Here is a 16039-nt window from a genome sequence, read left to right as displayed (position 1 = left end):
TTCTTATATGGAAATAAGAGCATCTTCACTTTAGATTGAGTTCGTTATTATGGTATAATGGATTTAGGAAGCATGGTGGTTTAAAACTCTTTCCAGACCTATGAAACATCATCAGTTTTTATGATCAAAACAACAAATCTTGCTCTTGCTTTTAAATGGAGTACAAAGAATTGTTTGCCATTTGTTACACCTAAATAATATAAATAACATTCAGTATCTTCCATACCTGTAGATGTACACCTGGCTAAGATTTAAAAAGAAAGAAAGTCTTCCGTTCTCAAGACATTGTCCTCTGTCCCCATTATATTTTATAACTCAATTTACTTTGAAAGAGCAGAGTTTTTGTTAGTCATCGCTAAATTACTGCTTCTTAATAAGATTCTAATGACATACTTCGCCACACTCATAAACTGGACCAGTTACATGACAAGCTGCAGGTTTGTACAAAATCTTTTGTACTTTACAAGTTTGAATCATTTGGAAGAATGAGATTTTAAATCAGTAATTCTTCTGAAAGTAGACTGGAGGATTTTTTGCATTTTTTTAAAACTGGTGTAGATATAATTTCAGTGCCTGAAGCTTCCTTTGTCTGTAATATTGTCTGATATTTTTCATAAGAGAAGCTAGCTGTAGTCACGCCACTTATACTCAGCTCCCATAACTGTACAGCTGGAAGCTAGGTAAACATTAGCATGCTTTGAGGACTATACTCTATATTAATTCATTGCTTCATTTAAAAAGATGTTGAATGATGTTATTCAGCGACGTGCTTTGCTCCCCTTCTCATTTCCCACTTAACTCCAGTGGGTTTTCCCCACATGTACACATTGATCTCGTTGGCATGTTCCCTGTCTCACCCCACCCAGGTCCCAGGCATGGGCATGCATCTGCCTCCCTCTCCTTTGAACACACCTGCACGTGAAAAACATTTCGGAACTTGTTACCTGAACCACGTTTCCGCCACTTCTCTGCACCAGATACTTACCAGTTATCAAACAGGCACAACAGACCGGCCAGCAGCAATGGAGAGACTAGCAAGCTATCAGTACAAATGGGATGGATGGGAAGGGTGAGGAGAAGAATGGAAACTCGGTTTGATTTGGCATTCTTGGCAGACACTTCGGAGTCAACAAAGCCCTTCCCTGTGTTGCGGCGCTTGCTTTCCGAGCACCTGGACAGGGCTCCAGCCAGCCCTACATTCTCCACGGGGTCCTGCCCCGAAGGTGCCACTTAATAGAATGGCTTCGGATTGAAAGGGCGGGGGCTTCCTTTAGCACCCCCCGAGCAGAGCGAAACAAAACAACCGCCTCAGCTGTTGGCACCGGCCAGGCGGGCTTCCCAGCGCACAAGGGGCTGGTGGTACCTTCTCCCTCTCCCCGAACCGCCACCGGCTCAACTCACCATAAAGAGAAAAGGGAGACTGAAGGGGACCGTGTCTCTCCCGCTCTGTCCAGCAGCGGCTCCCAGGCGAAGAGTTCGCAGCTCCGGGGCACAGGCAGCGCAGAGAGCCCGGGGGCAGCTGGGGACGCTTGCCCGCCCCCGGAGCCCCTTCCCCGCAGGGAGTGACGGACGCGGCGGCTCTCTCCCGCGTTCACCGGGGCATCCTGAGTCCTCCTCTCCGAGCCCCGCTGCCTTCTTCCTCCTCCTCCTCCCTCACGCGTGTCACATAGGATGCAGCCAACCGGGAGCGGGCAAAGCGCCCGTCCAGGGTGCGAGCCTCGAACTGGCAGAGAAATCCCTGGCGAGGAGTCCCGAGCTCGCGAGGAGAGCCCGGGCCAGCCGGTGGCAGGCGCCCGTCGCCGGGAGCTGGCACTGGCAAGGAAAGCCTGCAGCCGGCGGGGGCGGGGGTCCCCACCTCAGCGTGCGCCTCACGCCGGCGGAGCGAGCCCTGGAGATGAGGCTGGCGCAGCTCGTGGCCAGGTCCCCGCTAGGTGAACCTCGAGCTTGCAAAGAGGTTCCCTGCTCCCTCGCCCCAAACGACGAGCCTGGAGCTCGGGGAGAACCCCCCACCCCGAGGAAGCACTGCCCGGCCGGCGAGCCCCACGCAGGGCGGGCTGGCGTCGGGGGATTTCCCAGGAGCCCCTCGAGCGCGGGGTCTTTGGCTTGCCGGGTTCGCGTCAAGGCTGCAGGCGGAGGCGCGGCTGCTCCCCAGCCGGCGGTGCAAAGTGGCTCCGGAGAGGGAGCGAGGTGACCTTCAAGCCCGCGCCTGGGGGGAGGCGGGGTAGGAGAAGCAAGCGGCGGCACGCGAGTTGCAGCTGCGAGAGCCCTGGTGGTGAACAAGCGCCAAGCGAGCGCGGAGCCCCGGCCAGCGCTGGGAGGGGGCGAGCGGGTCTCCCTGCCCAGCATCCCACCCTCCCCCGTGCGTTGTTACGCCTGCACCTCGGGATTGGCAGGTGCATGCGGGCGCCCGGCGCTCCGCTCTGGCTCGCGCTGCTCAGTCATCCAAGGACCCCTACCAGCCCCGCAGGGACCAGGGGCACTGTGATTTGGGAGGGAGGGAGGCCGTGGGGTGCTGAGGACACTCCTCGCTGTTAAGAAGCACATTATTTGCCATCACGCACAGAAACCATTTGGGGCGGGGGATGGAGCGAGTGTAAAATGGATACTAGCCCAGGAGATGGCACAGCGGCTGGCTTATTTCACTAGAGAGATGATTACAACTTTTCCTGCAAAGGGTTGGCACAAGGGGGCTTGGTAGACGGCAAACCTAAAAACAGGGCTTCAAAGGCAAAACTAGGAAGGGTTTGACACTGCTGCCTGCCTGACAAATAATATTTAACTGACAGTTAGGAAGTTGCTGATTAAAATAATGCCTTTGGCAACCTTTGCCTATTTTCCTTCCTTCCTTCCTCCCAAGGAAAACAATCTTAGTAGAATTCTAATGCTGAACTAATGAGAAGAGGTATTGCTACATCCCTTGCTCCATGAATTATTGTTAAACAGATATGACAGCAGTTAGTTCTGAGAAAGTATGACAAATAAACAACATCAGGACCTGTCAAAAAGAGTGATTTATCAGTTTTAATACATTAGGTATTAATTGGTATAATTAGCGAATGTTTGTGTGTTGCACAGTGTGTGTGATTCTAGCAAATTAGTGTTGTTATGGTTTAATATATAAGCTTTCTAGGCACCTATGACAGTTTGGGGATGATTCATATAACACTGTATTTTAAATAAAATTTTAGGAATTGTCATAGATTAAAATGAAAAATAGTTAACATTTGAAGGTGCACATGTGATCTAATTGAAGAAAAGCTGTTTATGATTCATTTAAAACAACTCCAGATAAAATCCATGAGTACTCTCCCTTTGTATTCTTTTACCTGTGCAGAAACATGAATCGAATGAAGATTATTTTAAAATCAGTAGCAAAATATTACTGGGAACTTTAAGCACTTACACTTGTAACTCAACAGTAAATACTTGTGATCCAATTCTGCAACCATTAAGGCATATATGTAACTTTAATCATGTAAAGTAGTCCCTTTGATTTCAGTGGGACTACTCATACAGATGAAGTTAAACACATGCCTAATTATTTGCAGGATTGGAGCCTTAGTAAACAATTCAGTCCGCTATTTTAAGACCTAAAATACTGGCCTGACCCTGTAAACACTGCATTCAATGTAATTAGTTAGGGGTGCACACTGTTGGCAGAATTGAGGCATTTTTAACCAATTTCCTAGGTGTGAAATAAATTAATTATTTCTGTCAGACATGCAGTACTGGCAAATTAATGATCTGAAGGCTCATTTTTTAATTCAATGAGACTACTCACATCTGTAAAGTTATTCAGCTGTGCTTTTTCAGGATCAGAGTGCATATTACCAAATAACTAAAATGTGCTCTCTAAAAATGTGTGGCCTGACCTTGTAAATTGATCTGTGCAGGCAAATCCCAGCACCTGTGCAGAGCCTTATTGACTTCAGGTGCATCAGGTTGCACATCAGAACTTTGAAGCTCCTCCATTCCTTGCATACCCAAAAACTCACACGAAAGTCAAAACATTTAATTCAGTAGGTGCAAAAGAGATAAATATTTGGAATTGTTTTTTAAAGTGCTGCAAAAATATTTTATAGTGGTCATCCAGAGTTATCACTGGACAGTACAAGACATCTAACAAATACATATTCATTATGGTCATGAGGAAAAGGAGGGTGACATCAAAAGAAGCTTTAGTATACAAATAAGTGTATGTGTGCTCTACCAATTTTTCTTTTCATGTGGGCACTCTTAAATGTAACTAATTTTCCATATTACCTCTGCACATCCCTTCTTATCAACTGTTACTGATTATTCTGATGGGTGTCTGATATGGCCAAATATCTACTAGTACCTCAGTATTTATGCTAAGACAGAACTGAAAAAGGCACTGCAAGCTAAATTTGAGGGTACGAAACACAACCATTTGATAAGAAATGCTCATGCAATATGAGCTAAATTCTTGTCCCATTGAAGTTTTAGAAGCTTTGTCATTGGGTTCTATGGGACCAATCTTGCTTCCATAGAAGTGAAATTAGAGTTTTGCAGTTGATTTCACCATGAGTAGCTTTAGGTTCTGTATAGTAAACTGTCCTGCTGACCAATATAGTCTCATTTCCTTGTTCTCCCGTCTATCTGTCTGTACATAAGAATGGCCATACTGGGTCAGACCAATGGTCCATCTAACCCAGTATCCTGTCTTCTGTCAGTGGCCAGTGCTAGATGCTTCAGAGGGAGTGAATAAAACAGGTAATCGTCAAATGATCCATCCCATCAGCCATGCCCAGCTTCTGGCAAACAGCAATCCCTGCACATTGATGGACCTATCCTCCATGAATTTATCTAGTTCTTTTTTTAACCTTGTTATAGTCTTGGCCTTCACAACATCCTCTGGCAAGGAGTTCCACAGGTTGACTGTGCATTGTATGAAGAAATACTTCCTTTTGTTTGTTTTAAACCTGCTGCCTACTAATTTCATTGGGTGACCCTAGTTCTTGTGTTATGAGGAGGAGTAAATAACACTTCCCTGTTTACTTTCTCCACACCAGTCATAATTTTATAGACCTTTATCATATTCCCTTTTATTCATCTCTTTTCCAAGCTGAAAAGTCCCAGTCTTATTAATCTCTCCTCATATGGAAGATTTTCCATACCCCTCATCATTTTATGTCCCTTTTCTGTACCTTTTCCAATTCCAATATATCTTTTATGAGATGGGGTGACCAGATCTGGATGCAGTGTTCAAGATATGAGCATACCATGGATTTATAAAGAGGCAATATTATATTTTGTGTCTTATTATCTATCCCTTTCCTAATGATTACCACCATTCTGTTAGCTTTTTTGACTGGGTGTTTTCAGAGAACTATCCACAATGATTCCAATATCTCTTTCTTGAGTGCTAACAGTTAATTTAATTTAATTTATATATATATATATTTGGGATTACCCTTTGTTTTCTATCTTTTAACCAGTTACTGATCCAGGAGGGGACCTTCCCTCTTATCTCATGACTGCTTACTTTGCTTAAGAGCTTTTGATGAGGGATGTTGTGAAAGACTTTCTGAAAATCTAAGTACACTATATCCAGTGGATCACCCTTATCCATGTGCTTATTGACCCCCTCAAAGAATTCTCAGAGATTGGTGAGGCATGATTTCCCTTTACAAAGCCATGTTAACTCTTCCCCAACAAATCAGATTCATCTATGTGTCTGATAGTTCTGTTCTTTACTGTAATTTCAACCAATTTGCTTGGTACTGAAGTTAGGCTTACCAGCCTGTAATTACCAGGATCGCCTCTGGAGCCTTTTTAAAAAATTGGCATCATATTAGCTATCCTCCAGTCACCTGGTACAGAAGCTGATTTAAATGATAGGTGATGTTCCACAGTTAGTAGTTCCACAATTTCACATTTGAGTTCCTTCAGAAATCTTGGGTGGATTGGTATGTATTATTGTTTAATTTATCAGTTTGTTCCAAAACCTCTTCTAATGACACCTCAATCTGGGACAGTTCTTCAGATTTGTCACCTAAAAAAAATGGCTCAGCTTTGGGAATCCACCTGTCGTCTCTTTACTTATACTTAGATTGTAAGCTCTTTGAGACAGAGACAATCTTTTTCTTGCTTGGTACTGTGTCTCTTTGACTAGGGCTCCTGACACTATAGTAATACAAATAATAATAAATAATAATTATTAATAAAGGATGGTCCAGTGGTTAAGATGATAGTTTGGCACATGGAAAGCTCAGGGTCAGTTCTCAACTCTGCCACATATATCCTGTGTGTCCTTGGACAAGTCACATAGGATCAGATCCTTACTGATATTTAAGTGCATAATTCCCATTGATTTCGTGACTGTTTTCACTGAGAGTTAGGTACGTAAATACATTTGAAGATCTAGGTCTTAATCTCTCAGGGCCTCAGTAATACATCTATAAATTGGGGAAACAATACTTCCCTAACTCAGGGGTGTAGTAAGCATAAATACATTAAATATTATTGTGAGGCACTCAAATACTATAGTTATGGAGGCCACATAAGAACCTAAGACATATAGTAAATTATCATAATACATTTCATTTAACAAGATTACTCATACCACTACTGTATGGATACAGCAGAATTCACAAACCAGAAAGATTAAGGTCTTAATCCTAGCACTTTGGCCCATGCTTTAAGTATGCGTATTCCCACTGAGATCAACAGAACTACTCGTGCTTAAAGTTAAGCATGCACCTAAGGGTTTGCAGGATTAGAGCTGCCTGAAGTCATCAATTAGGACAGAATTTTTCTTTCAGAAGCTCTACAATAATAATACATTTGTGTTTTATATAAATGTTAATTATTTTAAGGAAAAAGTGTTTACTTCCATTCTGATCTTCATGCCCCATTTCATATAGCCCCCTCTGCATAGAGCATTAATGTGTGCTGCATGCATACCAAACTTGTTGAATCCATTTCTGAAGACTTCCAATGCTGAAATTAATTATTTGTGTTACAGTAGCACCCAAAGGCCCCATTGAAATCAGGGCTCCATTCTGTTAGGTACTGTAGGAAGAGTCAGTCCTGGGCTTGAAGACAAGACAAAGGGTGGGTAGGGTAACAGAGGCATGCAAAGATGAAGTGACTTGTCCAAAGTCACACAACAGGGTAGTGGCAGAGCAGTGCTCCATGCAGAAATTACTGGATGAGGTCCTTTGGCCTGTGGTCAGGAGGTCAGGTCTTAAAATCTATTAATCCTAAACCCTCAAAATAAGATGCAAAAAGTATCACAGAAGGCCCTGTTGTCACTCCCAACAGCCTGCGGTAAAGTATTCTTTTTCCCTCTAGCCTCTCAGGGTATGCCCAACAGTCCATAGCAGCAAGCTTCCCAGGCAGGTGTCGTGACTCCCATTCCAGTGCTTTTTTAACTGAACCTCACTGCCCCTTCCATCTATAAAAAGTCCACACATTATATTTGGTATCTGTCTGAGTTACACAGTAATTTCTTTAGGGCAGATTCCTTGGCATTTGTAAGCCTTTATAAAGCACAAAGTGTGTTTAAAGCATTCCATAAATAATAATGATGGTAGTTTTACCCTTAAGTGATAATACAATGAAGTCATAAATCTGGGTTACTAACATCATAGTCATTTCCACAGTAACTGTTTACAGAGGGAAAACCACAGAATTTAAATGTAATTGTCTAGTCATGCAGGGAGATGAAATGGTTTATAAAGGAGGCATTTTCAATTAGAAAGCAAATCATCAATAACAAGAGAACAAAAAAGTGGTAGAATGAAACATTTTGCTGAAATGCAATGTTTTGAACAAACTTTCAGTGAGGAATTATATCTTTACAGTCCTTTTACAGCACCTCCCCCCTTCTGAATAAAAACCCATTTAAAAAATGTTGTCGGAGTCTGTGACATTTTTCCTCCCAATAAAACATACTCATGCTTTATCTCCAAATCCAAAAGCATTTTTGAAATTTTACTGTAATAAAAATTAAATGTATGCAATTATTTTAAACTAAAAGTAAATCCATAACACTTTGTGATGTATTTTCTCTTACTGATGTTAAACACCTCAAAAATCACGTTGTTGTTTGCAGTGTTGTAGCCATATTGGTCCTAGGATATTTGAGAGGCCAGGTGGATGAACTGAAGAAGAGCTTGGTGTTGCTCGAAAACTTGTCTCCTTGAACAACAGAAGTTGGTCCAATAAAAGATATCACCTTACTCATCTTGTCTCTCAAAAAATCACAGTAATGTATGTTTGAGTTTGGTGCCTTAATGTTTATTACCACAGATTTGGGTAAACTGCTATAAAAAACTTTACGTGCTCACATGTTTAATCTGAGTAGATGAGACACTTCCTGCAATTCAAGGTTGTATCAGAATCAATATAAAAATAATACAGTCTATTCCTTACTGAGAGCTTTGTTTGAAAACCACCACTTTCCTTGGGCTTCAGAGCCAGAGCTGCAGTCCAAGCCACAAATTCAAAGTGCTGTCTTACATAGCTATTTTTAGAGAGCTAGTGCAAGCCCTCTATCCGAAGACTTTTTGACCAGAGCTGGGAGACTTGCCACTGTAGACTCTGTAGGCATATCCTGAGAGGCTAAAAAGAAAAGAATCCTTTCCCACAGGCTGTTTGGAGTGACAATAGGGACTTCTGTGATACATGTTGCATCTTATTCTGAGGATTCATAGATTTTAAGCCTTGACCTCCTGACTACAAGCCAAAGAACCTCATTCAATAATGTTTTTTGTTTGAGTAATAGAATGTCTATTTGAAAGATTTTACCTGATTTAACGGCTTAAAGTGATGGAGAACCCACTGTATCCCTTGATAAATTGTTCCAATGGCTTATTACTCTCAGTGTTAAAAATTTGCACTTTACGCATAGTCTGAATTTGTCTAGATCCAGCTTTCAGCCATTGCATCTCGTGATGGCTTTTTCTGCTAGTTTAAAGAACTGTCTACTATCAGAAATCTCTTTCCCATGTAGGTACTTGCAGATCATGATCAAGTCAGTTATTAAGTGGTGCAAAGTCTTTGTGCTGCCCTGTGCACAAAGATAACTTTCCCCCTTGTACAAAAGAATAGCCTGCATCTGCCTCATCCAGCCGCCAACCCAGCATTCCTGTTGAGCAGTAAGGAACTATGTAGGCTACTCCACAAGACATGGAGTATGGATCATTTTTGAGCAGCCTGCAAACCCTGCCTCCTGCTTTCCATGGCAGAACTATATCAGTTCCACTGATTCAGGATTTTGCTTTTTAGCTGATCTTAGAGCCCACGAAAGGTGCCTGGTTGACAGCCTTGTAGAAAGCAGTATTCTATCCCTGACATACATTGGCATCAGCAGTGCAAGCTCTCTGCCATGATAACATTATTAATTGTATTGTAGTAGTGCTTAAAGGCCCCAATACATCATGTTAGAAACTGTAAAAATATGTAGCACAAAGACAGGCCATGTCCTGAAGATATCATAACCTACAGCCACAATCCTGCAAAGACTTATGAATGTCCTTAACTTTATGCATTGCAGGTACTTAACTTTACACATGGTGAGTTGTCCCATTAATGCCCCCAATTCAACAAAAGGAGTTTGGATCCCTTGTGAGCAGCCCCAAAATCCTGCCTGTACTTTTTACAGCAGAATTGTATTGGTAGTCCCATGACAGCGTGTTCATTAAGTCTCTGCAAGATAAGGGCCTGAATACATGTGCCTTAGCCATTTTCCTGAGTGACTGGGGGCTGAATGGACGGTTAATTGTGCCTGTCCATTTGATATTCAGCCTTTCAAACTGACACAGCTAGTCCAGCTGGTGCCAGTTATGGTTTGTGAAATAGATACCTGTCCACTATGTACTGGACTCATAATAATGAAAGGTTTTGGAAGTAAAAGACTGAGAAAATTAGGGATCTTTCATCCTCTTAGTGTACAAGCATACCTGCCGTGGTCTTAATAGGAACTGCCCACACTAAGGGAAAAATATAAACTTTAATCATTACCGTGGCATAGGAGCTGTCTTAGGGCTTTGTTATTTTGGGAACTACTACATTAGCTTTTCAGCTAATAACTCTTACACATATGCTGTGTTCTACCTACGTGTAGGAGAAGCCAAAACCCGAAAGAACTTCATGGGTTTTCATATTCAAAGCTTTTATACCTACTCCAGGGTTGTGTCTACTTAGAATACAGTTGAGGAGAGAGGAAAAAAACATTCCAGAAGGTTTGTCTCTATGTTCTGCTTTTCATTACTATCAATCATTTCCCCCACTCATACCACTGTTATGGCTTCACATAAGATCATTAGCATGACTTCATAGATAAAAAATAACCCACCCAGCGTGGGAAAGATCATTTCATTGTTCCTTAGTTTAAAGAGTCTAGTTTCAGCACAATGAAGCTTCAGTGAAAAGAAAAGATAACCAACCTCATCTTTTTTACTCATATAGAATTACTTTTCAAGGAGGGAAATGGAATAAACTGTATTGTAGGGGAATCTCAAAGGAAATTATGTGATGATCCCACAATTGTCTTGGCTTCACTGTTATTTATGTATGTGTTCAATTATTCTCCCCTTCCTATGTAACCCTGCCCCCTGTCCTTCTGAAGCTGCTGTGGTAAGGGCTTCTCACTGCCCCCCCTGATCTGACTGATCTTTCAGCCTTTTCTTTCTTACTTTGTCTGGTGCTCTTGGACCCACCTATGGTCATGCGTCCAAGCTTCTGATTTGCCTGTCTCCAAGCTATGAGCCTAGGCTGTGTTTGGGCCTGCTATGTCCCTCTAAAGCAGGTAGCAAGCAAACTTCAGCTGCTCACATCACACAGTCTCCTCTCAGCCCTCATCTTCTCCCCCACAGGCCCCTTGTCAAGGATATGTGGCACAGCTGGGTAGCCAACCACTTGGGGAGGAGTGAACTCTGTTTTTGGAGTGGCATTCCCATCTTCCATTGGGAGGAGGTCTTGCACCAGCATTTAGGGGTGGAATTTCCTACCAGCTCTCTAACCCATTTTGCAGCTGGATTTAGAGAGGCAAGTTGCTTTCATTTACCCATTCACAGCCATGAGGGTAGCATGTAGGATGAGGTTTCACAAAGTGTAACATGAATTTTCATAAACTCATTTCTAGTGTAGGTTAACATAAGTGTCCTTCCCATTACTTTATGTTTATGTAGCACACTATAATCCAAATTTAGCACTGAGAGTCACGGGCTAGATCGTCTCATCTATACAACAAAACACTTAACTCAAACTGTACTATATAATGCAGAAGAGTTCAGGGGGAGTTGTTTACAGCAGACTGCATGGTGATTAAAGAAACTCTTAGGTACAACAGACATTATATTGGCAATTGTTCACTAGTAGCTAACACTGTATTCCAGCATAAAGTCATCAACACACATGCTTAGGATAGAGATCCAGGCAAACGTGTAAAATGAAATATCATTAGATATGGTGTATGGTGTTTTGTCATCAGAGCTAGTTGTTGGTGGATACTGCGATTATGTGAGGCAAATAGAGAATCACTGATTGTTACAGTAGAAGAAAAGAAGCTTTAATTGCTACTTGAATACATAGACACCGAAAAGCAGTTGAAAAAGAAAATAGATCTATAGTATCTGAAAGATGAATAGGAGGGTTAAAGAGAGCTATTTGTGGGACACAATAATTGTTTTGAATAAAATAGACTAAATAAGTACCGCAGATGCAGTAATAAAATGAAAATTAAGGTTTATCAAGAGAAAAGCGGTAACATTTTATTTCAAGCCATCAAAATATAGAGTCCATGTATTTACGAGAAAGATATAAACAGTATGCATTAATATGCAACACCTTAAAAATTCATAATGTATTTGCAGCACATAACATTTATAACACATCCACAACCACTGCAAATGCATTTACTTTATTTTAACAGCTTGTAATTTCATTACCAATGGATAAGTGAACATTTAAGCCATTTGCAATGAAATATGCAACCTTAAAGTAAAATAAATGCTTTTGTGGTTGTTGCTGATGTGTTAAAAAAATTGTGCTGTGAACACTTCATCAATCATCTTCAAGATAATTATGCATTACTGTATACTTTACTAAATGTATGATAAACACACAAACACACACAATTTAATCCACTGATAGGTAACCCTTGAAATAAAACATTAGTGGGAAAGTCAAGTCTGGAATGACCTGTGGAAAGCAGTAAGGGAAAGCTAGTACCTTGAAATTTATGGCAAGATGCAGAGGCCCTGCCATAGCACCAGCAAGTGGGGAAATAGAAAATCACTGCACTACTCAATGCTCCTTCTCATACCCGGACACTTGGAAAAGGAAGGACTCTAGACGGAAGCCTCAATTAAGAATTGAGGCTAAGATTTTTGAAAGTGCCAGACTTGAGGGGTCCACCCTCTGAAAATCAGGCTTCTTTAAGATGTCTCAAACTGGGCACCCAAAACATGAGGCACTCAAAATTACTACTCTCTTCTGGAAATCTTGGCCTAAGTGTTTTAGCTTGGGAGAGCTATAAAAGCAGAAGATCCTGGCTACTAGAGAAGAAGAAGAGAGGGAAGCAGGGATCCAATGACCCCATAAATTTAGGCAAGGCCATTTTCCACACCAAGGTTTACAGACTGATTTTATTTTAGCCCAAGTGGGCTTTTTTCTTTTGTTAATATAACCTCCCCCGCCTTTTGTTTATGAAACAAAGCTTCCTGACAATGAACATTTTAGACAAAGTTCCCCCTCTGCAAAATTTGCTGTTGGACATCCTGTTGTATGGCTCTGCTCTCTTATATTGACTAGAAAACCACATAGCAAAGTTGATGATTTTGACACTCCACTTTGGCACATTGCTGTAGTCCTCTGCTGAGACAGGTTTCTGCATAAATCTGTACTATTCTAGCTTGTTCTTTTTGCTTTGTTCAGTGATTTCCATAAAGCTTTTATAGGTCTTGGCCTAATATTTTGAGCAATTTTTTGTTTTTGTTTTCTGGATGGCAGGTTAAAGTTGTAGAATTTGATAATTAGGAGTGGATCATGCTTTTAACTGGATTTCATTTTTCCTCAGCTAGTGCTCTGTGGTACAAGGAACATGTGTGGCTTTGTTTGAGATGGCATCAGAAGTTGAATACATGAATGGTCTTTTCTGTGTGTTGTTTAGGAGGCGGCACTGACTCAGCTCTGCTCTTTAGCATTGGGGTTCCTGTGTACATGTAGTAATGGGGCTTTTATTGGAATTTGTCAAATTAGTGTAATTGACTGTTAAAACTGGGCTCCAGACTTCTCTCATACATGGTAAAATAAATTGAATTGTTGTGCTATCAAGCATTAACAGTAATTTATTAGAAATCATATTTATCTAGTGGGGGTTTTTTTAAGTGTAGTGTAAAAAAATATGGCCGTCCCTTCTTGTCAGTCTGTGTAGGAGACCACGCCCCCTCACTGTCACACCTATGTAGGCAAGCTCAAAGCAGGGAATTAGCTCTCTCTGGTGCCCAGGCCGTCAGGCTGGGCAGGGCAACTAAGCAGTCTAGGGGCTCACAGGCAGGGCTCGCCAAACACAGGCCTCCTGGCCTAGTGGGGCGAGTCTGTCATGCCAGGGGTGGAATGGCAGAGGGCCCCAACCCCACCCTACTCCACCAGGGCCCAGCTCAGGGCCTTAACAGGGTGGAGCATTCCACCACTGGGTCAGTGGGGTGCCAGCTGAAATACACTGACTGGTGCTCACGCAGGAGCAAAGCTTGACTGTAATTGGCTATCCCTGGATTACTTCCTCCCCTCCCCTCAGGATGTACTAGTGTCCAGGGGTCATTATCTACCTCCCCAGGGTAAGTCACCAGTGATAGTCCCAATAGCTCCTTGGCATCTGGGTTGTTGGGTAGCTCGGGTGAGTGCTGCCAGAGTCCTCTCCAGGTTCCCACTCCAGCAACGTGTTCTATAGCTCTATAGCTTTATCGTTATTATTAATATTCATCTGTTGAGATAAAAATAGATTTTCTGTTGCTATTACCAACCCAGATGCCCTCCTAGGTGCTTGGACTGAGGACATACCTACTTTTGCATGTTGGGGCAATTATTTCATCTAACAAAATCTCAGGGAAATGTCTGGATTTGGAGGGTTTGGTTAAATAATTTTAGAAGGGCTTTCAAAATGCATGCAGTGCTGTAATGTTTTGTTTCATTTGATATATTATCTGGGCCAGATGATTTCATGAGTCTGAGTTTCTGAATGTTTTCCTTAATTCTTGTATTGCTATAAGTGTCCAGAATGGATGGGAGGATTGGCAGCTTTCATAGTGTCTTCAAAGGTAATTGTTTTTTAATTGTTCTGTTTTGTTCTTGTGAAACCTTCCCAATTTAGATTTATTTGTATAGGCATTGGAAGTGGTCTGTCCAGATTTTACCATATGAATTGCTGGCTTTACACTTTCCAGACTGTCTGATGTAACTGGCCTCTATCATATCTTCAGTTTGTGCTCATTTTTCCTTTTTGTGCTCTGATTCCTCCCCCTCCCTTCTGCCCATTGAAGAGCTAATTTGTAATTCCACAGCAAATGCTTATTTACATAGTGCCAAATATGAAATTTTAAATTAAAGTCATTTTTTGAATTACCTAAAATCACAGATAATCTGAAACACCTTTGGTGAAAACTACTGGATTCTCATTTGTCCATTGCATTAGTTTCCAGCTAGCCCTTGTAGTTCATAAGATATTGGATTTTAAAATGATCACTCATCCCTCAGACTGGCACTGTGGTTTTGGCACTACTCCAGAATTGAATATAGCAAGTCCTGGAGTATGGACTAATGTAATTGTCAACCTCTTATCCAACATCATATTTGATTCTATGTTTGACAGCAGTGAAGGGATTAAAAGGGCTTTATAAAACAAAACCATGGAGAAGCCATTGTATAACAAAAGAGAAAACAAGAAAGTGAAATTTCCTTGAAATAATGAAATATTTTTCAAAATATTTGGTCATAGGTCCACATTGCTCCAGATAGATTCAGGATGAATAACAGTGCATTATATATCTGAAATATATATTTTTAAATTGTTACAGTGGGCTATTCTTCCTGTTTCAAAAAAAGAGTCCCAGAAACTCCAACATCTGCAAAAGAATTTCCTTGCTATGTGTGTCTAAAAATTAAGCTGTAGTAGTTCAATGGGCTATATTATCAATTATTTTTATCACTAATATTCATACCGCTACCCTCATGTACTGGATAGATATTAGATGTAGGTATATAACCATGAAAGAAAACTGAAATTTACTGATTTTCTGGATTACGTTATTTCAATTAAATCGTTAATTCACAAGTCAATTGCTGAAAGTAAGAAGAGGAACTCATGAATTGTTCAAGATCTGTCAAAAATCAGTTGTTAGACTGAAGAGTTGATATGGGGACATGCAGCCTTTCAGTTCTAGGCCACCAATTCAAATCCAGCCAAGATCAGTAGTGACCAAATTACATCATCATCTGAAGGCTCTTTAGCAACATTTGTGAAGTCAGTTTATACACTCAGGCCAGTTCCTAAAGGATAAGTAGTCAAATCATACAATTCACTGGGACAATGCTGTGTTGGAAGTCATGAAATTTAGAGTCTCATTTATCCATCCAACTGCATAAATGGTATGTTGGAGCTAATTTTCTAACTTTTCACTAAACTTAATAAAAATTAGTCACTCAGTACTTCTTTCATGTTTTAATAAATTTAAAATTTTCAGATATCACCCTGATAACATACTCCTCTGAAAATACAATCTTTGTGGGTTTTCCTGGTCTTTACTGACAATGGCCGAGTTGTGTAAATTACTGGGAAATGATTCGGAAACTTCCCTCAGTAGGGCTCAGTGGTATAATGGATGAGTCCTTTGGCTAGGCAACTTTAAGGAAAGACTTTGCTTTTCCTCAGCCTAGGGACTTCTACTGTTAGGCATGATTAGTTCGGAACTGGACTTCCATGAAGCCAGCAGTAACAAAGAGGTGCTTTTGCTACTGCATGGTGGAGTATGTTATTGTTTCTTGCTTTCCTTGTAACCTGTGTTATTCAGAA

Source organism: Emydura macquarii, unplaced genomic scaffold, assembly GCF_026122565.2.
Source record: "Emydura macquarii macquarii isolate MOO-44397 ecotype Brisbane River unplaced genomic scaffold, CSIRO-AGI_Emac_v2 contig_1348, whole genome shotgun sequence".
NCBI lineage: Eukaryota > Metazoa > Chordata > Testudines > Chelidae > Emydura > Emydura macquarii.
This window is presented reverse-complemented; position numbering follows the sequence as displayed.